Source organism: Tympanuchus pallidicinctus, unplaced genomic scaffold (genome assembly GCF_026119805.1).
Source record: "Tympanuchus pallidicinctus isolate F22 unplaced genomic scaffold, pur_lepc_1.0 scaffold13, whole genome shotgun sequence".
In the NCBI taxonomy this organism is placed as follows: Eukaryota; Metazoa; Chordata; class Aves; order Galliformes; family Phasianidae; genus Tympanuchus; species Tympanuchus pallidicinctus.
The window spans coordinates 18,696,603-18,705,394 of record NW_026294648.1 but is presented as its reverse complement, the minus strand read 5'-3'; the positions used below and the strand labels follow the sequence as shown (position 1 = coordinate 18,705,394).

Below are 8,792 nucleotides of genomic sequence, written 5' to 3'. Positions count from 1 at the left end.
GATGTTACAAGAGGAAATTCCACTGCAGCTCCTCATGGCATGCCTTTCTCATTCTGCCAGTGCTCTTGCAGCAGCTCTGCTCACCCAGCTGCTGGCCCCGCTTTGCCCCCTGCCCAGGAGCACCCATGGATTCCTCCAGTCTCTGACTCCCTCATCTCAACCTCAGGGTTTGGATTCACCTTTGATGTCTGTCTCTCCACAGCCCCCAGGTGTGATTTTCCACACCCCCATATACAACACATGGCTTATCTAGATAGTCCAAACTGGGACACTGTGTTATGTCTGACATTAATAATCCTTTCTGCCATTTCAGTTGGACAAATGTGGTGCCCCATAATACAAGACTGGCAGGCTTGCAGATGGGAGCGGACACCTGACAGTGTGATAGCAGCTGAGAGTTCTTGGAAATGTACTGATGAAAGAGGACAGGTACTGCTCTGTGAATACCTCTCGCTTCATGCTCTGTAAGATTTGAATCGTGTGTCTCCAAGTGTCACAAATTGGGCAAGCCAAGGAAGCAGCACCCAGAGATGCATTTCCCTCAGAGGAATCCCTGGAAGCCCATTGGAAGCTGGGAATCGTGCTGCTGCCCTCCTCTGCTCACAGACAGATTCCCAGAGCTCCCCTTCAGAGGGGCGCATCACAGTGAGCCTGGCAGCAGCGCAGAGGGAGATACGTGGTGGAGGCAGCACAAGGCAAAGCGTTTCACTTCCACCACAGGATGAATTAACACCTACATGAGTTGTTCCGATGGCAGTGGCTGATAAAGGCAGTAATGCGGGAACAGTACAAAACCACAAAGCGAAAACCATAATGAAGAGATACTTCCTGCAATTAAAAGAAGGCAGAACTGGCAGTACCTCCAAACATCCCCCCTGCTCAGCCTCCAGCAGAGTGGAACACAGGACACAGACCTCCCAGCCACTGAGCTGGGCTGTGTGCTATCAGCATGCGAGGGTGGGGAGGAATATATAGGGCAGCATTGCACAAGTGCTGCGAGACAAAACTTTTTTCCAGTGCAGAACATCCTAATAATAGCTGTCTCAGTACTGGAATGATTCATTTAAGAGGCTGAAACTGCAACCGAGCTGTCTGCTGTGAACAAAAGGTCCGCACTGCATGATGCCATTTACAAACAGTGCTATTTCAGAGGTGTTAATTGTTGTGGTGTACTTCCAAAATCACTGGGGGTATTCCTGGAGCACACTGATCCTGTGACTTCCCTGCTGTACTACTAAACACTTCCAAAGTGTGTTGCTTTAGACATGCATTTTCTGACAGCTGATGTGGTTAAATACACCTGCAGTGTATCAGCTCATTTCCAAAATCGTTTCCATGTTTTTCAATGCATACTTCTGTCCCAAAGCATTCTCAAAAAACAGCTATAGCGTGTTACACTCCTTACTTTACTGTAGGGTACAGCAATGAGGAGATGTGAGTAGAAATGCTGAGTCATGACCTGAGGCAGTGATGGAGCACCTGGTGGGAAGGCAGGGCCAGCCCAGGGGAGATCAGGTGCAAGCAATGCACTGAGTGATGGAAGGGATGGAGCCAGGATCCACCCCTGCACAGACCTCATTTAAGGGTTGTCAGCAGAGGTGAGGGTGTTTTGCTGAGACCTCTCTCTACCTGGGGCTTTCTGAAGGTAAGCAGCTTCATCTCTCTGTTTCTGTGCCCACAGCTGTTGCATTTGAGGAAGTCCTCACTTGCTGCAGTCTGGGATTTTGGTGCTCTGCTGTCGCTGTGCTTTTCATCACGCTATGAGATGCCGGAGCAAAGTCAGAGGAGCACTCTTGCACTTGCCAGAAAATGAGTGTGCATCTCTAATGACTGTAAGGGACTTGGAACTTGTGAGATTCTCCTACTGAAGATAAATTCTGCTGGCCAAAGCTTACACGTTAATCTTGCTGATCCTTTACTAAAGAGCTCAATATCCGTGGTTCCAAGAATTTCAGCAGGGCAGTATCAGATGATCTTGTTTTCCAATAAGCAGAGATGATCAAAGCATGGAGGCAACTCGTATGTGCCCACATGCCACATTAGAAGCTCACAATAGACTGAACTCCAGATCCCACATCACGCCCTGTGCCGGGGCTCATGCCAGCTTGGCTGTTTCACTGATCAAAAAGACTGGAGCTGTACCTTTACCTTTGACCCAGCGATTCCTCAGTGCAGCTAAGATCTCAGCCCTGGCTGTTCAGAGGCACTGAGTACTCAGAGCTTCCAGTGGCCATAAAGCAGCAGCTTGGTCCGAGAGGCAGCAGTGAGCAGACTGTGGAAGGAAGGGGTTGTTGGAAGTAATCCAAGTGATTTTGTCAGGACGGTATCTCTGATAAAAGCAGAATTTATTCACGATTGCAATGGCGGGCGACCTGCAAGTAGGAGCGCGCCTATGGACACAACGTGACAGCCTTTATACCTTGTTTCCTCCCCCTTGCCTTCCCTCTCCCCTGTTTCCCCAGTGGCTGAGTATTCCAAGTTCAGTCTTATCAGAAGGCTTTCATTTGCTATTTACTTGTTCATTTATTTGTTATCTGGTGTCAGTCAGCAGTCATCCTGTTGTTTCCAAGATGTCTCGGTGCTCTCCTTGTCCTATTGATATGGTGATTTTCTTTGAAGTCATCATCGTTACACAAAGAGCACTGGGGGGATGATGCCAGGCCTTCCCAATGTCAGGCGCTTCCTCTGGCTGTCATGACTTGTTCTCTGGTTTGCTCTCGTGCAGGATATTCTTGCAGTGTGTTTGACAAAATAGACATCTATACACCTATATACAGAGTGTGCGTTCCTGGGAATGTTCGTCTATATGATAACTGATGTAAACTTATCAGAGATCTTCCCCAAGTTAAGTAGAGGGACTCCCAAAAAGAACTACGATAGTGGAGATTATAAAATAAAAATAATATTACACAATTCTAATGCAGAAACAACACTTGATTCTCACAGGGTCACCCCAGAGAGAGGGCAAAGCAGAGCTGGGTGCAGTGTCGGTGCCTGGCAGGATGCAGCCCTTTCCTGCACTGCCTCTGACAGCTTTGTTTTGCAGGACATGGTTGCAGAAGTTGTCTAGAAAGCTTAGTTGAGGGAACTCCTTTCTCTTGAAGACAGTTGCTGTGTGACTGAAGTGCTAATCCAAGCTCCGCGTATCAGAGGAGAAAAACAAAAACAAAAAAGAAATGCAGAGGAGGGGGAGGATTCATAGACCTGTCCTTACCACCAAAGTAAGACTCGCCTGTCTGGGCATGCTGTAAAGCTGAGTCAGAGAGGTTCCACTTCCAGCTTTGGTGGCTCTGCAGCCTTTCTCTCTCTTTCTCTCCGTGTTGATGTTCGAGGGCACTTAATGAACCTGGGGACCTAACCCAGCACTCAGCCCTGCTTAAGGGCACTGGGTGAGCTGGTTTGTTTCCACCATTTAAATACCTGGGGGGGGGAAAAAAATCTTTCCTCTTGCTGAGATAATTCCTTATTTGAATGATAAAACCAGGATGTATTGGCTTCCTGGTGAGTGCATAACAGATTGGTTCTACAGCAGTTTTCTGTTTCACTTCTTCCTCCAGAAATCAATTAGTCTCGAATACAGAAATACTGAGTCAACGGTTTACTATGAAGACATGTCTGACAGTAACATTTTGAAACAAAAAAAGTTTGCCTGCATGGAAATTGCACATCTTGTACTTCACAAAGTTATTTTGAATAATAGCAGCTATTTGTTTCTGCTAACAATTAGTTGCCATTGGAATTGCTGTCTCAGACATAGAAGGCAAAGATGCTATGCTTCTCTACTGTCTGTAGAGTTTTAATGAGCAAATAAATATTGTACCCGTATTTCTTCTTGCTGTGCACAGGCTGGCACTGAAGAGGTATCAATCTCTAAAATATCCTCCTCTGGCCTTTCAGTAGGTGATGAGTCTTACCTCAGATCTAGTTAAAAACAAATCGCAAACAAACAACACAGAAACGTTGGTTATCCTTTTGTTTCCATTTACTTACCATTCCCCAGATTTCGTTTCAGTTATCTTGGTATCCTACAGCTAGAGAGAAGTCCCCGGGGCTGCAGTTACATAATTAGCCCCATTCAGAAAGGAACAAGCCAGCCAAGCAAGGTCATGTTCTGGTAGCAATTAGATGCTAATAAAAAGCCCAAAGCGTATTCTTACTCAACATCACAAGTTGTTTTGTACAGAAAGATGAGCTAAATGTTCAGCAGGAAAAGGCAATGGTTGCTGTAAGGAGAGGGGAACGTGGAACTCAGATTTCAGTTGGGTTTGCACTCATGCAGTGCTGCCAGCCCCCGAAGAGTTGTCATTAACCCACGATGCTCAGCTCGTAGTGCTGGGTGGCTGCAGCCCAGCAGAAATACTCCGTAACTCCACAGTGCTCTTCTCAAATATTTGAACAAGGGACATTTTTTAGCTGTTGTCTCTTGATGTTTCAGAGCATTGTGTTTGTTTTTGATTTGCTAAATGCCAGCATTACTTTGCTTAGAATGTAACAGCTGCTGTCTGTCAACATCTCTTAACCTGGTTCCCTAAAAGGGTTCTGTAGAATTATATTGCTTCTCTCTTCTCACTCCTATTTAGTAAGTCTCCCCGTCCCTTTCCAACCACTCTTCCTTTCACTCAGGTGTGGCTGAACAGCAGAGCTTTGTGCAATCAGTGGTGATGATGAGAGAGACCTCAAGCAATATTGTCAGGAAGGGGAGGATGTGGTGTGAGCTCAGGTGCATCTATTCTGCTTGGCTTGTTGGCTGTGTCAGCTCCCAGCTGCCTCAAGTGCAGCTGCCAGGGCCATGATTAGGAGAATGGAAGGGAACCAAGGGCATGGAAAAAGAGAAAAGAACTTAATAACATGGGTGAGTTTGGCACCGGTGCATATGAGGATTTTGGGAGTGTGGAATGAACACCAGTGAAGAAATCAGGTGGTGGTGCTCAGAAGACAGCTTGCTATCAGACAGTGCTGCCTCTTGGTCCCTGGCAATACTTGAAGGCTTACAGAATTCTTTCTGTTAAGAGATGAAAAATGATGATGGAAGTCAAATCTTTCCTCAGCTCATTCCTTCCTACTTACAGGTGCTAAAAGTTCAGCTTCTGTAAACACTGTGAAGGGCAGCAAGAGCAAGAAGATTCCAAGTGCGCTTTTCCAGCCAGCTCCTTGGCCTGAAGAGCCATTTCTGTTCTCTCCTCACATCAGGTGTCCAGTGAACTCTCAGGCTCTCCAATTGCTTCCAACAGAAAGCCAAAGCTGCAACACCACACAGCGTGGGCAGCCGGCTTCCTCTGACTGCGTCTGATTTCACCGCGGTTTGCTCTTGCTCAGGACACGCAGAGCAGCATTTCATCTTTGGCGATGGCTTTTTATTATTATTTTATTTATTCATACTGTTGTTACATAGAGATGTATAAGAATATCTTCCCTTCAGATGAGGTGAGCGGCTGCCAGCTCTTTCATTAGCTTTATTGGGAGCTTTGGTTACCGGCATCCCAAGCATGGCTGTTACCATAATTACTATTTTTTGGTATAATGGCTCTTTCCAAATGTAAGCAGATTTAAATTGGGATTTCCACCATTTTAGAGAGTTGTGTGCAGGATGGCTTATCACTCAGAGGAGAACACCTCTCACACTCCTGTGTGACTGGGGAAATAGCAAAGTGAAATAATTGCTTATTTCCAAAAACTGATCTTTGTCATGCTCTGTAGCTGGATTGTAAGTGGGCAATGCGTGTAAGTCATGGGTAACAGCCTGACTTCAGACTGTAGGCTACAACAGAATGAAACTGAAATGTACAACCAGTAGAAATTAGAACCAGAAAGGGAGAATTAGAATCTATGATTCTATGACTCTAATGCTCCCTTTCTGGTTTTCCATTTCAGATTAAACCAGTTAGATGTCAGTCATAGAAGAGAAGATGTTAACAGAAGGTTGTGTTACAATTAAGTAGAAAGAGAAGAACTGGACCAAAAAAGAGAAAAGCAGGAGGACTTCCTTGCTGATTTGCTTCTCTAGTTTCCAAGTAAATTCCAACACATGACAAAGCAGTCAAGGAAATGGAACGTGGAACTGCCTTTTTTTTTTTTTTTTTTTTTTTTTAAACCTACAGCTGAGGCCTTTGTATTGATCTCAAATACCACAAACTCTAACAAGTAAACAATTATTTTTCTCTGCTAGGCCTTCCAGTGGCACTGCACACACATGTATGCCATGGATTTGAACCTGGAGTTCGAAGCGCTCCCCTCCAGCAGCAGCAGAAGGGCTGCAGACAATTTCATGGAGCTGAGCAGGACAGCAATAAATGCTGCAGTGCTCTGCAGTGACCCCTCGGAGCCACCTGGAGGTGGTTTGGGCCCATGGGAGGCAGAGGAAGTTCTACAAAACAAAGGTGAGAAGCTGTATGCAATTCCTTAATTCCAGCGTCCTGTGCTGGCTTCTAAAAGTCATCACTGAATGCTGTTTGAGGTAGAAGAGAAGCTTTTTAGAGAAGTGGAAGATTTGTGCTGAGACCCCACTGGTGTGCTTTGGTTGTTCTAACCTGAACTGCATTGTTCCTTCAGTGCTGTGCCAGCACACCCATCGGCACAGGGGAGGAAAGAGGCAGAAATACGGCTCATGAGGAGGACAGTTCTGTAGGTCTGTGCTATTAATTGTGCTAATGCATTAGTGTAGGACCATGGCAAATGCAACAGATCTGTGTGCTGGGCAGGAATCCCAAACCTTTGGGAAGGACACCAAGGAAATCAAATTAAAGCAAAACCAGAAGGTGAACTCTCCACTGACACTGAAGGAGAACTCAGAAGTATGAGCAAGCCAGGAAACCATGTGCTAACAATGAAACCAGGCACCAGCACCACGGCAAAGGCATCTTAGCCTCTCAGAATGGCATCTTTCCATCCTGGAAAGAAGACATCTGTGCAGGAAGGAGCTGATGGGAGGCTGTGAGACCTCCTGAGGAGCTGGCAGAGGCAGGCTGTGCCTGCTCCAGCAGCACCCTCCTGCAGGGCCTGCACGGTGAGGATGCTGTGCTCCATGCAGTGCATGCCTGCAGCCCGGGAGCTCTCCTTGCACCTGGAGCCTGGACTGCAGCCTGGCTGTCACTCCTTGGTGGTGCGTTGGTGGCTCCCAAGCAGTGTGAAGCTGAATCATAGCAGCGAGGATGGGAGGAGGACGATGAAGGAGGAATGAAAATCCTGGCAAGAGAAGAGCTCTGAATGTCTTTGATGGGCAGTGAATACAGCTGCACAGCAGCTCCCACCTCTCTGTATCGAAGGAGTGAAACAATGGCAGTGGGACCATGTGGCCTCCTGAGAGATGGAAATCTCCCTGTTGCTGTTAACAAATGGATTGGGGGCTGATTTTAAACCAGAAGCAAGCTCTGCAGGCAGGAGTTTCCTTTTTGCCTGCACTGTGCTGCTTTGATCAGATGGGTACATTCAGTAAAGCAGCTCAGACCCATTTTCTTCAGCAGCTTTGGACAGGAGGTGACAATCCAGCAGTGCCTTCCAGCATTTATTCTTTCAGGAAAGTGAAATCATTCTGAGGTTTTGTTGAACCTCCGTCTCAGTGCTGCTACACCCCGGAGAAGACAACGGGGAAGTTTGCCAGCATACAGCAGCATGTTCTTGCAAGAACACTTGTATTTTGCATTAATCTGGCTGAAATGCTGTTATAATGAAGTCTATCTGGGCGCTTGCTGCTCTGTATTGGGCGATCCACAGGGCTTGCAACCCTGTGGGCCGGGACAGCAGCCCGAGCTGTTACAATATTGCTGCTCCTGTTGCACTGGGGTTTGTATCTGATGGCAGTTCTGATGAAACAGTTGCAATTTCTGCTCCGCCTTGTGTAAAATGGATTCCCATCATGGGGAGGCAGAAATGGGCTTCTCTGCAGCCGAGGAAGGAATGTTTTCCATTTGTGTTTGCAATGCCTGGCAGTTATGCCTGGCTGACCGAGTGATCCCTGCCCTGTGCAATGCAGGACAGGTGTGTTCTCTCATGGCTGGGGCTGGCAGAGCTCACGCAGGTGTTTGGGGGCCACAGCCAAGGAGCCCTTGTGCTGCAGCACTGCCCCCAGCAGCAGGTGTTTGTCCCATTCCCCTCCACCCTGTGGTGAGCTGTTCCTCCTCACGGTGCTCTGGGTGTTCGGTGCTCATCAGGAGGGCACTGAGTGCAGCCCTTTGTGTCACTGATGCTGAGCATCGGCTGTGAGTCACTGCAGCACAGGGATAAGCAGGCATAGGGACATGGAGGCTGTGAATAAATGTGTGAGGCCGGGATAAACAGCACAGATTGAACTTGAATGAAGCTTTATTTTTTTTCCTTCAGTTCTTCTGCACAATTCTCTCAGGTCTTTCAGAATTCTGGCCTCCTGCTCTGTTACTGTTGAGCAGTCCCACAGTCTGCACTTAGAATCCGTGGTGAAAGACAGTGCATCAGTATGCAAGAATATTTGTGATGTAGTGCTATTAGAACCAACACTTGAGACTTACTGGCCGTTTAATCTCCACTTATTTTTTGAATTCTCTACAACCATAATGTTTTCCCCTCGATGGAACAATATTTGTGCTCCGTATTTCATGCGTAAAATGCATTCAGTTGCCATTTCAGAACAAAAGCAGGAAGGTGGCATTACCTGCACAAATGCTTTGCTCATTGCTTCCAGAAGGAAAAAGCAGAGACAGCACATAGCCATAATACCCACCTGCAACAATCTGGACCTTTACTTTTAGTGGCACTTACTGGTGCGCGTCCACTGCTGATGTAACTCAGCTGGGTGTGGGCTTCCTTCTTATTGTGGCACC

General features: G+C 46.9%; 1 long non-coding RNA gene across 1 annotated transcript; it reads left to right on the top strand.

Moving 5' to 3' along the window:
• Positions 1-1,613: 1,613 nt before the first annotated feature.
• Positions 1,614-6,276, top strand: LOC128076162 (uncharacterized). Its single transcript, XR_008204272.1, has 3 exons — positions 1,614-1,645; positions 5,872-6,011; positions 6,167-6,276. It is a non-coding gene; the product is annotated as an uncharacterized LOC128076162 (long non-coding RNA).
• Positions 6,277-8,792: the final 2,516 nt, after the last annotated feature.